General features: G+C 37.2%; 1 protein-coding gene and 1 pseudogene across 5 annotated transcripts in view; one reads left to right on the top strand and one right to left on the bottom strand.

Moving 5' to 3' along the window:
- The window catches only part of LOC104660504, a 37406-nt pseudogene extending 29973 nt beyond the window's left edge, over positions 1-7433 (top strand).
- The window catches only part of SLC25A26 (solute carrier family 25 member 26), a 165296-nt gene that overhangs the window by 94919 nt on the left and 55338 nt on the right, over positions 1-15039 (bottom strand). The window lies entirely within an intron of this gene.

Genomic DNA, 15039 nt, shown 5'->3' with positions numbered 1-15039 from the left:
TTCAAATTCAGGAAATACAGAGAATGCCACTAAGATACTCCTTGAGAAGACCAACATAGTCATCAAAATTCACAAAGGTTGAAATGAAAAAAAAATTGTTAAGGGCAGCCAGAGAGAAAGGTCGGGTTACCCACAAACGGAAGCCAACAGACTAACAGCAGGTCTCTCTACAGAAACCCTACAAGCCAGAAGAGAGTGGAGGCCAATATTCAACATTTTAAAATAATTTTCAACCCAGAATTTAAAATCCAGCCAAACTACGCTTCATAAGGAAAAGAGAAATAAAATCCTTTATAGACAAGCAAATGCTGAGAGACTTTGCCACTACCAGGCCGGGCTTACGGGAGCTCCGAAGGAAGCACTAAACATGAAAAAGAACAACCAGTACCAGCCACTGCAAAAACATACCAAATTGTAAAGACCATAGCCACTATGAAAAAAATTGAATCAATTAATAGGCAAAATAACCAGCTAGCATCATAACGACAGGATCAAATTCACACACAGCAATATTAATCTTAAGCAAATGGGCTAAATGCCCCCAATTAAAAGACACAGACTGGGAATTGGATGAAGAGTGAAGACCCATCAGCGTGCTGTATTCAGGAGACCCATCTCATGTGCAAAGACACACATAGGCTCAAAATAAAAGGATGGCGGAATATTTACCAAGCAAATGGAAAGCAAAAAAAAAAAAAAAAAAAAAAAAGCAGGGATTGCAATCCTAGTCTCTGACGAAACAGACTTTAAACCAACAAACATAAAACATAAAAAAAAGACAAAGAAAGGCATTATATAATGGTAAAGGGATCAACACAACAAGAAGAGCTAAGTATCCTAATATATATGCACCTAATACAGGAGCACCCAGATTCATAAAGCAAGTTCTTAGAGATCTACAAAGAGACAGCCACAAAACAACAGTGGGAGACTTTAAAACCCCACTGTCAATATTAGACAGACAGAAAACTAACAAGGATATTCAGGACCTGAACTCAGCTCTGGACCAACAGGACCTAATAGACATCTACAGAACTCTCCACCCCAAATCAACAGAATATACATTCTTCTGAGCAACACATCACACTTATTCTAATACTGACCACATAATTGGAAGTAAAACACTCCTCAATTAATTTGGGAGCTGATGTTTTGAAAAGGTTAACAAAATAGACTGCTAGCCAGACAAAGAAGAAAAGAGAGAAGAATCAAACAGACACAATAAAAAATGATAAAGGGGATATCACCACTGATCCCACAGAAATACAAACTACCATCAGAGAATAGTATAAACACCTCTATGCAAATAAACAAGAAAATCTAGAAGAAATGGATTAATTCCAGGACACATACACCCTCCTAAAACTAAACCAGGAAGAAGTCGAATCCATGAATAGACCAATAACAAGTTCTGAAATTGAGGCAGTAATTAATACCCTACAAACCAAAAAAAAAAGCCCAGTACCAGACGGATTCACAGACGAATTCTACCAGAGGTACAAAGAGGAGCTGGTACCATTCCTTCTGAAACTATTCCAAACAGGAAAAGAGGGGCTCCTCTCTAACTCATTTTATTAGGCCAACATCATCCTGACACCAAAACCTGGCAGAGACACAACAAAAAAAGAAAATTTCAGAACAATATCCCTGATGAACATGAACGTGAAAATCCTCAATAATATACTGGCAAAACAAATCCAGCAGCACATCAAAAAGCTTATCCACCATGATCAAGTCACCTTCATCCCTGAGATACAAGGCTGGTTCAACATATGCAAATCAATAAACGTAATCCATCTCATAAACAGAACCATAACAAAAACCACATGATTATCTCAAATGATGCAGAAAAGCTTTCAATAAAATTCAACATCTCTTCATGCTGAAAACTCTCAATAAACTAGGTATTGATGGGATGTACCTCAAAATATTAAGAGCTGTTTATGACAAACCCAAAGCCCATATTATACTGAATGAGCAAAAGCTGGAAGCATTCCCTTTGAAAACTGGCACAAGACAAAGATGCCCTCTCTCACCACTCCTATTCAACATAGTATCGGAAGTTCTGGCCAGGGCAATCAGGCAAGAGAAAGAAATAAAGGGTATTCATATAGGAAGAGAGGAAGTCAAATTGTCTCTGTTTGCAGATGACATGATGTACATTTGGAAAACCCCATTGTCTCTGCCCAAAATCTCCTTAAGCTGATAAGCAACTTCAGCAAAGTCTCAGGATACAAAATCAATGTGCAAAAATCACAACCATTCCTATACACCAGTAACAGATAAACAGCCAAATCATGACTGAACTCCCATTCACAATTGCTACAAAGGAAATAAAATACCTAGGACTACAACTTACAAGGGATGTGAAGGACCTCTTCGAGGAGAACTACAAACCACTGCTCAAGGAAATAAGAGAGGACACACATAAATGGAAAAACATTCCATGCTCATGGATAGGAAGAATCATTATCATGAAAATGGCCATACTGCTCAAAGTAATTTATAGATTCAATGCTATTCCCATCAAGCTACCATTGATTGACTTTCTTCACAGAATTAGAAAAAAACTACTTTAAATTTCATATGGAATCAAAAAAGAGCCTGCATAGCCTAGTCAATCCTAAGCAAAACGAACAAAGCTGGAGGCACCACACTACCTGACTTCAAACTATACGACAAGGCACAGTAAACCAAAACAGCATGGTACTGATACCAAAACAGATATATAGACCAATGGAACTGAATAGAGGCCTCAGAAATAATGCCACACATCTACAACCATCTGATCTTTGACAAACCTCAAAAAAGCAATGGGGGAAGAATTCCCTATTTAGTAAATGGTGTTGGGAAAACTGGCTAGCCATATGCAGAAAACTGAAACTGGACCCGTTCTTTACATTTTATACAAAAACTAACTCAAGATGGATTAAAAACTTAAACATAAGACCTAAAACCATAAAAACTCTGGAAGAAAACCTAGGCAATACCATTCAGGACATAGGCATGGGCAAAGACTTCATGACTAAAACACCAAAAGCAATGGCAACAAAAACCAAAATTGACAAATGGGATCTAATTAAACTAAAGACCTTCTGCACAGCAAAAGAAACTATCATCAGAGTGAACAGGCAACCTACAGAATGGGAGAAAATTTTTGTAATCTATCCATCTGACAAAGGGCTAATATCCAGAATCTACAAGGAACTTAAATTTACAAGAAAAAAACAACCCCATCACAAATTGGGTGAAGGATATGAACAGACACTTCTCAAAAGAAGACATTTACGTGGCCAACAAACATATGAAAAAATGCTCATCATCACTGGTCATTAAAGAAATGCAAATCAAAACCACAATGAGATACCATCTCATGCCAGTTAGAATGACGATCATTAAAAAGTCAGGAAACAACAGATGCTGAAGAGGATGTAGAGAAATAGGAACACTTTTACACTGTTGGTGGGAGTGTAAATTAGTTCAACCATTGTGGAAGACAGTGTGGCGATTCCTCAATGATCTAGAACCAGAAATACCATGGTACCCAGCAATCCTATTACTGGGTACATACCCAATGGATTATAAATCATTCCACCATAAAGACACATGCACAAGTGTGTTTATTGCGGCACTATTCACAATAGTAAAGACTTGGAACCAACCTAAATGCCCATCAATGATAGACTGGATAAAGAAAACGTGGCATATATACACCATGGAATACTATGCAGCCACAAAAATGGATGAGTTCATGTCCTTTGCAGGGACATGAATTTGGAACCCATCAATCTCAGCAAACTAACACAGGAACAGAAAACCAAACACCGCATGTTCCCACTCATAAGTGGGAGTTGAACAATGAGAACACATTGACACAGGGAGGGGGAACATCACACACTGGGGCCTGTTGAGGGGTGGGGGTGGGGGGTAGAGGAGGGATAGCATTAGGAGAAATACCTAATGTAGATGACGGGTTGATGGTTGCAGCGAACCACCATAGCACGTGTATACCTATGTAACAAACCTGCTACACATGTATCGCAGAACTTAAAGTGTAATTTTTTTTTAAAAAATGCTTTCCAATGTCAACATATCAATTCCATTACTCTACCCTTCCTTTTTCTAAGTTGTCTAAAAGGGCTGTCCAAAATTCAACTCATTCAGGGACATTCAAGGATTCACTCCTTGAGTGTCTGTTCTTATCTTGCCAGCACTCCAACACTTTTAATATCCAACTACTGCATGTTCAACTACTAATGAACTGCTTTACAAATATCCATGCATTTCCACACACAAACAGGAGAGGCTGTCTAGGGGTAGAATCCCTCTCTTCTGTCCCATCTACACATGGCTAATTATATACTCTGTACCCTCTATAAATGTTTTCTGGTGAACTAAAAATTACTGGGTCACCACTTCAGTAACAATATTATTCTCAAAACTACAGTAAACATTTAGTGATAGTGTACAAAGAAAATTTCTATAATCTGTCGTCTGCATTAAAAACTTCACATTAATTCCATGATTTTTAGAGTTTCAATTCTAAGAAGGCAGTGCTACAGTAAGAAGTAAATAATTTAGGTTCTAGGTTTATTTTAGCACAAAGTAAACAGTAATCTTAGTGAGTCACTTCAGATTTTGTATTTTATAGGATATTGTAAGGAAGACAACTCAAAGCAAAGAAGGTTCGTGCTTGGATAAAACAAAATACACAGCGCCTTTTCCTCCTTCCAGTAGGTGAATGTTGAGACTATTTTTACTACATGATAATGCAACAGCAAGAATTTTAAAAACTAATGGCACGATCTATATAAGGAATTAATAGTAACTATACTATGAATCAAAAAAGAGGAAGAACTGAGCTTCTAAACCACTGTCTACATATTAACAGTATAGTAATGCAAGAGAAAATAGGCATTTTCAGAAAAATAGAGACAGAAAAAAGGTGAAAGATACCCAATTACTGAAATGTAAAAACAGTGACTAAAAAGTCAGTCCTTTCTAACACTTAAAAAAAAAAAATGGGACAAAGAGATGTTTCAGGAGAGAAAGACAGATGACACTTTGAGATTTTTTTTTTTTTTTTTTTTGAGATGGAGTCTCGCTCTGTTGCCCAGGCTAGAGTGCAGTGGCACAATCTCCGCTCACTGCAAGCTCCGCCTCCTGGGTTCACGCCATTCTCCTGCCTCAGCCTCCTGAGGAGCTGGGACTACAGGCGCCCGCCACCACAGCCAGCTAATTTTTTGTATTTTTAGTACAGATGGGGTTTCTCTGTGTTAGGCAGGATGGTCTCAATCTCCTGACCTCGTGATCCGCCAGGCTCAGCCTCCCAAAGTGCTGGGATTACAGGCATGAGCCACCACGCCCAGCCCCCTTTGAAATTTTTTTAAGATAGCCATCATATCAATTAAGAAAACAAGCCAGGTACGGTGGCTAATGCCTGTAATCCCAGCACTTCAGGAGGCTCAGCTGGGCAGATCACATGAGGCCAGGGGTTCAAGACCAGACTGGCCAACATGGTGAGACCCTGCCTCTATTAAAAATACAAAAATTAGCCGGGCATGGTGGTGCGTGCCTGTAATCCCAGCTATTCAGGTGGCGTTTGAATCCAGAAAGGAGGCTGCAGTGAGTGAAACTGTGCCACTGCACCCCAGCCTTGATGGCAGAGCAACACCCTTGTCTCGAGAAAAATAAAATAAAAAAATGAAGGGAAAGGTCTCAGAAAATCAAAACACCATCTTTCAAGACTGCGATGTTCAAAAATATGAAAACAAACACCTAAAAAAAACAAAGACATTACTTGGAACCTATATACACAGGTTCCTTAATATATATATTTCTTCCAGATACAGACTCATACAAATCTGGCCAACTGATTTTTTGAAAAGATGCAAAAGCATTTCAGTGAGGAAAAAAAAATAATCTCTTTAACAAATGCTGTTAGAACAACTGTACATCTATATATGCAAAAAACAAACCTTGAGCTAAACCTTACCCCTTAAATAAAAATCAACTCAAAATGGATCATAGATGTAAATATAAAACATAAAGCTATAAAACTTTTAGAAGAAAATATGAGAGAAAACCTTAATGACTGAGAGTCAGGCAGAGTTCCTAGAGATGACATCCAAAGTACAATTCATAAAAGAAAAAATGAATTGAACTTTACCAAAATTTAAAACTTTAACTTTGCAAGTAATACTGTTTTAGAGAAATTACGAGTTACAGATTAGAAAATACTGCAAATCACATAAGAGTAAAGGACAAGCATCCCAAATATATAAAGAACTTTTGAAACTCCAAAAGAAACCATACAATTAAAAATTAACAAAAGACTGAACAGATACTTCACGAAAAAAAGATGCAAGGGTGGCAAATAAGCATATGAAAAGATGTTCAACATCATTAGCCATTAGGGAACTGAAAAGTAAAACCACTATGAGACGCAGCATCAACTCCTGGGAGTAGTTTGTTGGTCTTCCCTGCATTACTTCCCCTCTACTAAGGGCAGGGTGGTTGTTTCTGTGGTTAGCTCCCAGAAGCGCAATGTGGTTCGTTCCAGGCCTCAGAAACACCAGAATACATCTGGCTTCAAAAATAACAAGTTTTGGGCCAGGCATGGTGGCTCACGCCTGTAATCCCAGCACTTTGGGAGGCCAAGGCAGGCGGACCACTTGAGGTCAGGAGTTGGAGACCAGCCTGGCTAACAGGGTGAAACCCCTTCTTTACTAAAAACACAAAAATTAGCCAGGAGTGCTGGTGGGTGCCTGTAGTCCCAGCTACTTAGGAGGCTGAGGCTGGAGAATCACTTGAACCCGGGAAGCAGAGGTTGCAGTGAGCCAAGATTGCACCACTGTACTCCAGCCTGGGTGACAAAGTGAAACTCTGTCTCAAAAAAAAAAAAAGCACAAAAAAAACCCCAAGTTTTGAACTCGGCAGGAGGAGTTTGCAATGAGCTGAGATCATGCCACTACACTCCAGCCTGGGTGAAAGAGCAAGCAAGATCCTGTCTCAAAACAAAAAACAAAACAAAACAAAAAAACACCAAGTTTGGTAAGAGTGTTCAGACCAAGAAAATAAATGCAAAATTTCATGATGGGATATGTCAGCTCTGTAAAGAAGTTCCTGAATGGCATGCATTAATAAACTATAACAAACACAAACCATTATCAAAACCTAAAAAATGTGTTAAATGTTTATAAAAGTCAGTGGAGGATTCTTATCACATAATGTGTAGGCTATGTGTCTATGAATGTGAAGTCTGTACAAAATGTAGAAATGAAGAAGTCACTATTATTCTGTTTAATAAAGAACCAGAAAAAAACAAAAATTACTGAAAATAATCTAAGTTCTAAACACAGAAGAAGCTGCAGAAAAAGTTATCAAGTGATGATTTAGATTTTGATACTGATTTAGATGACAAAGTAGAGTGAATTAGTATCAATATACTACAAGTCAATTTGAGAATGTGAAATTCTGACCAACTTTTGACTTCTAATTTTCACAAAAAATACTGTGAAATCATGAGAAAATTTGAAAAACACTATTGAAAATAGGCAAAATTTATACATGAACAATATAAATCATGTATGATATTTCAACAATTATAAAATTTTCATCCATTGTGTTTTTGGATATGTTTGTTTTTTTGAGACAGGGTCTCGCTGTTACCCAGGGCTCCAACTCCTGGGCTCAAGTTTTTCTTATAACAATCATACTGCAGTTCATGGGGATTATTTAAAAGAATCTATTACCTAGTATTACCAAACTAAACAAGATTCAGAATTGATGGCTGAGTAAGAACTACCTTAGTAAAAGTAAGATGACATTATATTGGTAGCCTCAAAAATTGGTCCTCAGTAAGTGCCTTTGATAAATTTATCTCAAGTAAATGACTCATATAGCAAAAATCCCCTTACTCACTTCACTTGTTACAAAGCAAATGCAGGTTTAAAAAAAATAATAATAATGTTTAACAAGTGTATAGCAATCTTTCTTTCAAAGTATTTTTATATACCTCATCACATTGTTTTTACCTTTTTTCTCCTGTGAAATATGTGTATCAAAAATGCATAGAATTCATATGGATCGTTTAATAGATAATTATAAAGGAAAGCTCACACATTTACCCAGGTAAAGAAATGACCAGCACCAGAAGACCCTTGCTAGGCTCTTCCTCAGCAAAAGTTCATCCTTCTTCCCAGAGTTGGTACTGTTCTTAATTGTAGTCTTTTCTTATCATTTTACTACCCATGTTTATACTCCAAAACCACATAAATTAGCTTTACCTGATTTTTAACCCTTTCCTATCTTTTTATGTTGAAAAATCTCAAACCTACAAAATGGTAACAAAATAGTTCAATGAATTTTTGCATATTCTTCACCCAAATTCTCAATTAACCTTTAACCATGTTTTCTTGATATCTCAATAGATGGATATATATTTGCTGCACCATTTGAAAATGTGGCAAGCCCTGCTTCTGAGTTCTGTATGAACACTTACACTATATATTACTTTGCATCTCTTTTTTGTTACGAAGTTTGTTGAGACTAATCCATGTTATTGCAAGAGCTGCAGTTTGTTCTTTTTACACTACTGTGTATTATTCCATGCACTTATATATCATAGTTTATTTTTCTTATATTAATATTTATCTCAAATTTTTCCTGTTATAAACAATACTGATATGAACATTGTTGCATGTGTCTCTTGGTACACATGTGCATTTCTGTTAGGTATATATATACCTGCCAGTGGCAGAGAAAATCAGCTTTTATGGATCTTCAGTTTTACTTTATCATATGAAACTATTTTTTCAGGACTTTTATTCCCTTTCTGATAGCAGATTAGAGTCCCAGCACTCAGCAGTTATTTCTAACATTGCTCTGTTGCCCATACTGGAGTACAGTGGCATAATCTAAGCTCACTGCAGCCTCTACTTCCTGGGATCAAGAGATTCTCCCACCTCAGCCTCTCAAGTAGCTGGGACTACGGGTGTGCACCATCACAGGCAGCTTTTTTTTTTTTTTTTTTTTTTTTTAATTTTTTGTAGAAACGTGGTTTCACTATGTTGCCCAGGCTAGTCTCAAACTCCTGGGCTCAAGTGATCCTCTCACCTCAGCCTCCCGAAGTGCTGGGATAACAGGCATGAGCCATCACGCCCAGCCTATACTGAAATATTTAAGTGTGTAATATCAATTTACTTTAAAATATTTTAGCATAAAAAAGTGAAGACACAGATAACATTTCAGTGGCATCAGAAAATATTACCTAGGAATAAATCAAAAAATACTCAATAACAGTCAACAAATTTATAAAGTATTTTCAAAACATTAAAGAAAATAGAGATTAAAGTAAATGGAGATACCATGTTCAAGACATAGAGGTATCAATATTCTAAACTTTCAGTCTTATAGAAAGTTTCTCTCCCATAAATATGTGTGGTTCTTTTTTGCAAATAAATTTATTTTCTGGACTATTTAACTTCTGTGATTAAAGAGTCAACTAAGGTTAAAACAATAATAAATAAATAAAACCATTATGGGGTATCGTTACACACCTACTAAAATGACTAAAATAAAAATCCTGACCGTATGAAGTGCTAACCCTATACTGCTGGTGGGAATGTAAAATTGTACAGCCACTATAGAAAACAGTTTGGGCCAGGCGCAGTGGCTCATACCTATAACACCAGCACTTTGGGATGCCAAGGTACACAGACTGCTTAAGCCCAGGAGTTTGAGAACAGCCTGGACAACATGGTAAAAACCCACCCCTACAAAAAAATACAAAAATTAGCCAGGTGTGGTGGTACATGCCTGTAGTCCCAGCTTCTCAGGATGCTGAGGTAGGAGGATCGCTTGAGCCCGGGAGACAGAGGTTGCAGTGAGCCAAGACTGCGCCACTGCACTCAGCCTGGATAACACAGTGAGACCCTGTCTCAAGAAAAAAAGAAAAGAGTTCACGGTTTCTAATAAAGCTAAATATACACTCAACATACGGCCCAGCAAATCCATTCCTGAGTTTCTACCCTAGAAAAATGAAAATGATGTTCACACAAAAACTTGTACTTGACTATTATAGCAATTCTCTTCATAATGACCCCAAAAGAACTCAAATGTCCTTCAATAGATCAAAGGATAAACCATAATTTTTGTATTCCACTATACGTCCTAACAATGGAATACCACGCTGCAATAAAAAGAAACTATTGATACATGCAATGATCGGGATGAATCTCAAAGGCATTATGCTGAGTGACAGACGGCAATCTGAAAAGGCTGTATATTCTGTAATGCCATTTAAATGACATTCTCAAAAAGAAAAAACTACAGTGATGGAGAACAGATCAGTAAAGTTGCCAGCAGTAAGAAGCAGGGAAATGAGTATGACTACAAAGGGTAGCACAAGGGAGTTAGGATGATGGAAATGTTCTGTATCTTGATTGTGGTGACGGCTATATAAATCTGTACATGCACTGAATTCACAGCACTGTACACGGGAAAGACGTTTACAGTATAATTTTTAAAATAAAACATAATTCTGTGTTCTTCTTGCCTGATGTAAATATATGAAATGGGAAAGATGACATAATTTCATTTTTTTTCTGCCCAGTAAAAGAGGCTAGATGCAATGATACAACTATAGCTTCTAAACACCATTCCCCACCAAAAGGAATCAAGGACCCTTGGGGAGGGGCTGACTACAGGACTGGGGCAGGGAGAGTACAAGGTAAGACTAAGATACCTTGCTACACCAGCAAGTAGGTTCTCAAAGACTAATGGGGACTGGGCACGGTGGCTCATGCCTGTAATTCCAGCACTTTGGGAGGCCAAGGTGGGCAGATCACTTGAGGTCAGGAGTTAAGAGACCAGCCTGGCCAACTTGGTGAAACTCCATCTCCATTAAAAATGCAAAATTTGTTGGGTGTGGTGGTGCGCACCTGTAATCCCAGATACTCAGGAAACTGAAGCAGGAAAATCACTTGAACCTGGGAGGCAGAGGTTGCAGTGAGCTGAGATCGTGCCACTGTACAGCAGACTGGGCAACAGAATGAGACTCCATCTCAAAAAAAGACTAATGGGGAAATGTCACGTGAACACAGAATTAGGCTGAAGAGGCTCCCACTGGCCAAATTTGGGACAGTTTAAGCATCAAAAGAGTAATAATAATAATAATGGTAATAGACTATAATTCCCAAACAAAAAAGAATCCATGACTATGGTGGTGATTGCACATACTTATGAATACACTAAAATCCCTTGAACTGTCACTTTAAATGAGTAAACTGTCTGGTACATGAATTGTATCTCAATTAGGCTATGTTTTAAAATCCATGAGTCCATGGGGGTTTTTTTAAAAGGATCTGGAGGGCAAGGGAGGAAACTCTTCCCTACAGAAGAATGCCAGCTAACAAATTCACAGAAAAATGACAGTATTAGGAAAATCATTATTTTGCAATCACCAATGTAATAAATGCTTAAGACAAGAAGTATCCACAGATGTTAAAAACATTAGGTGAAAGATTATTGAGGAACAGGATAATCATGTGTCCTCAAAATATTACCCCATAGATTGCTTCTTAACATCAAAGGATAATTGAACCTTTAGTACATAAAAAACTGGAAAACAACGTAATCAAATGATTAAACTCACCAAGTATAAGACTTTTTGTGCCTCCTGGTATAATTCAATGAGAAACACCCCCAAAATACTTATCCATGTAAAAAAAAAAACAAAAACAAAACAAAAAACAATTACCCTGAGTCTAATAATAGGGAACTCAGATAATCCAGATCATGGAACCGTTTACAGGACAAATATCTTGGACTCCACAAAAGTCAATGACATGGAGGAAATAAAAAAGGTTGGGGACCCTGACAACCAAATGCAATGTATGATCCTTTACGGTATCCTGAGGAGAGAAAGAAGTTATAAGGCTTTTATCACTGGGACAACAGGGAAATTGACCACATATTAGATAATATTAGTTAGTTAATATTAAATTTCTTGGGTGTGATAATGGCATTGTAGTTATCAGAAGTTATAACTCCATTCTTAGGAGACATGCTGAAATACTGAGTAAGTATCAGATTGTCTGCTACTTACTTAAAATATTTCAGAAAAAAAGAGGAAGAAAAAGGGGCAGAGCAAAGCAAAATGTTAATTGGTGAATCTTGGGGGAAAAAATACACGTTTTACCTTTTCTGTAAATTGTAATTTTTCAAAATAAAAAGCTGGAGAGGCAGGAAAAAAGAAAAAGGTGGTGTTACTACTCATTTCAAACTTCCTCACTCATACCTCAAACAGTAGAAAGGAAATACATACATTGTTACGAGAAGAGCTTTAAGAGTTCAAAGAATTCAGAGCCCAACTCTGCCTTCCACTAACAGTCTTTCTTGCTTTACGTAGATCAAGTTACAGCACCAAGGGTCAGTTTTCTCACTGGTATTAAACAGAGAAACGTCTGTTAGCATATAAAACGGTTTACAAGGTAGATGAACATTAGAGATTGAGTGGGAATCATGACAAGGTATTAAAGAAGTACGTACTTCCCAATTACTCAGTTGGCAATAATGATTGAGAATTATTGTGAAGATTAAATGAAAAAAATATATATGAAAAGTACCTAGTCTGGCATATGGCAGATGCTGGATAAATTCAACGTACTTTCTCCTTCAAATACAGAAAAATAATGTGGTAAGAACTTACCAGTTACCAAGAGGCAACTGTATACCAGACCTTTGGTGTTTTCACTCCATCAAAACGTAATGATTGAGATTAAGATTAAGATTGAGATTAAGATTGTTCTCACTACTTTTTCAAACTCATATTAAATGTCTATAAGGATGAGAAAACCTTGGCAAACAATTGTGTGAACCAAAAGATAAATCAGCCGAGAGTCTAATTATCACAAGATCTTTGTTAGTCAACATGAAACACAGCATAGATGACTGAACACAGATACTACTGGTATCTTCCACCAGGCAAATGACATGTTTGTCGTTTACCCTAAAAAGGATAATAAATTTTGTCCCGAAGTGATTTTTTTTTTTTTTTTTTTTGAGACGGAGTCTCGCTCTGTCGCCCAAGCTGGAGTGCAGTGGCCAGATCTCAGCTCACTGCAAGCTCCGCCTCCCGGGTTCACGCCATTCTCCTGCCTCAGCCTCCCGAGTAGCTGGGACTACAGGCACCCGCCACCTCGCCCGGCTAGTTTTTTGTATTTTTTAGTAGAGACGGGGTTTCACCGTGTTAGCCAGGATGGTCTCGATCTCCTGACCTTGTGATCCGCCCGCCTCGGCCTCCCAAAGTGCTGGGATTACAGGCTTGAGCCACCGCACCCGGCCCGAAGTGATTTTTAACTTAGTCATCATTCCATTCTCTAAAACAGAAGTATGGAAAAATTCACGGATAATAGGAAAGACTTAAAATATGTGGATCAAGACATAGGCAAGCTTTATCAGAAACTTGGTAATCCATTTGTAAGACTCCCACAGATCAATTTAACCACTTATTTCCAAAACATAATTAGGATACACACTAAACTAATAAGATCAAAATGCTTTTCTAAGAATCATAACATTAACATAATTCCTTCCTACTATTAAAAAAAAAATCAGTGAAACCCATTTGAGACTAAAGAATCATTAGAATGGTTATCATCGGCTGTCTTTAATGAGAGATTTGTAAAATAATAGACACTAGAGAAAGATAATTACTTGACCTCCCCCCAAAAAATCAGGATCAAATAAAAGCCTTCAAACAAATGAACTATATTCTTATATTTATCATATCTTAAAGCATTTTCATTCGATGAGGACACTATAGCACCAGGTATAACGTTAACAGAAGCAGAGCTGTCGGCAAAACCTAGACTGCCTGACCACAAAGCCCTAGTCTGAACCACTATGCTCTGCGGCCTTCAGGAAACAGCAAATCTGACCCAAGAAGGCCACGAATAGAAGCCCAGACACAGCGAATTGTAACACAGGATTAGAACAGGAGAATGAAGGATTCCAAGATTCCCAGGGGAAAAGGGGACTCAGGACAAAAGACAGTATGTTTTCAAAGTTATTATATTCAAAAATAATGCAAATAATGCCTTTTTCACATAGAAAAGGCAATTAGAAACTCCAAGGAAAAAAGACAAGCTCAAGCCCCAAATGTTGTAAATTAAATTTTAGCAACTGATAGAGTGCAAGAAAAGAAGGTCTATTTGATTCTGATGCTGATACCATCTCTCAAGGGATAAGTCCCACACACACACAAAAATACAGCCTTAGCACACTACGTGGTCTGATCATTCATGAAGTCTTCTCAATAATACAAGCACTAGTTCACCAGTACTCTACTTTTGGAATCAATACAGAAAAACTATGAAAGAAGTGATTGAGGGTAAAAGACAGGATGAAATTGTCAACCCTCTTGACAATGTACAATGAAAGTACAGCTGAGAGAAGTCTTTCCAGAAAGTGAAATTTGCAGGTTAAAGAGGACAAGGCAGCAAAAAGAAAGCAACAGCCTCATCATGTCAAGAGAAAACTGTAAGATGCTGCAAGTTTGTAGGGTAAGAAATAAACAAATATATGACTTAAAGTTTCTAAAATGACCAGAGGAAAGAAATTTGTAACTGGAATGCTAGAATGAAACGGGGTTGGGGAGGAAAATAATGTGAGCTTAATCACATCTTCCATCCCAAAGACTCAACAGATTTTACTTATTGACAAATTTTAAAACAGACGTTTAAATATATTATCTGAAAGTACCGATGAAATAGGAACTAAAAATAAAAGTTAAAATTAAAAAAAAAAAAAAAAGGCTACCTCTAGAGAGTGGAACCAGAATGGAGAGGGATGGGCAGGAGACTGTTGTTTTTCATCCTAAGTCTTTCTACATTATTTGGGTTGTTACTAATTGCATATATTATTTTGATACAAGTTAACAATAAAAGAAATTAAATTTTAAATTTAACTTGTCATTATTTTAGAAGATGACTTTAATATTATGTATTTCATACAATGTCCAAATCTAGCATTTTA

Source organism: Rhinopithecus roxellana, chromosome 1, assembly GCF_007565055.1.
Source record: "Rhinopithecus roxellana isolate Shanxi Qingling chromosome 1, ASM756505v1, whole genome shotgun sequence".
Lineage (NCBI taxonomy): Eukaryota > Metazoa > Chordata > Mammalia > Primates > Cercopithecidae > Rhinopithecus > Rhinopithecus roxellana.
This window is presented reverse-complemented; position numbering and strand designations above follow the sequence as displayed.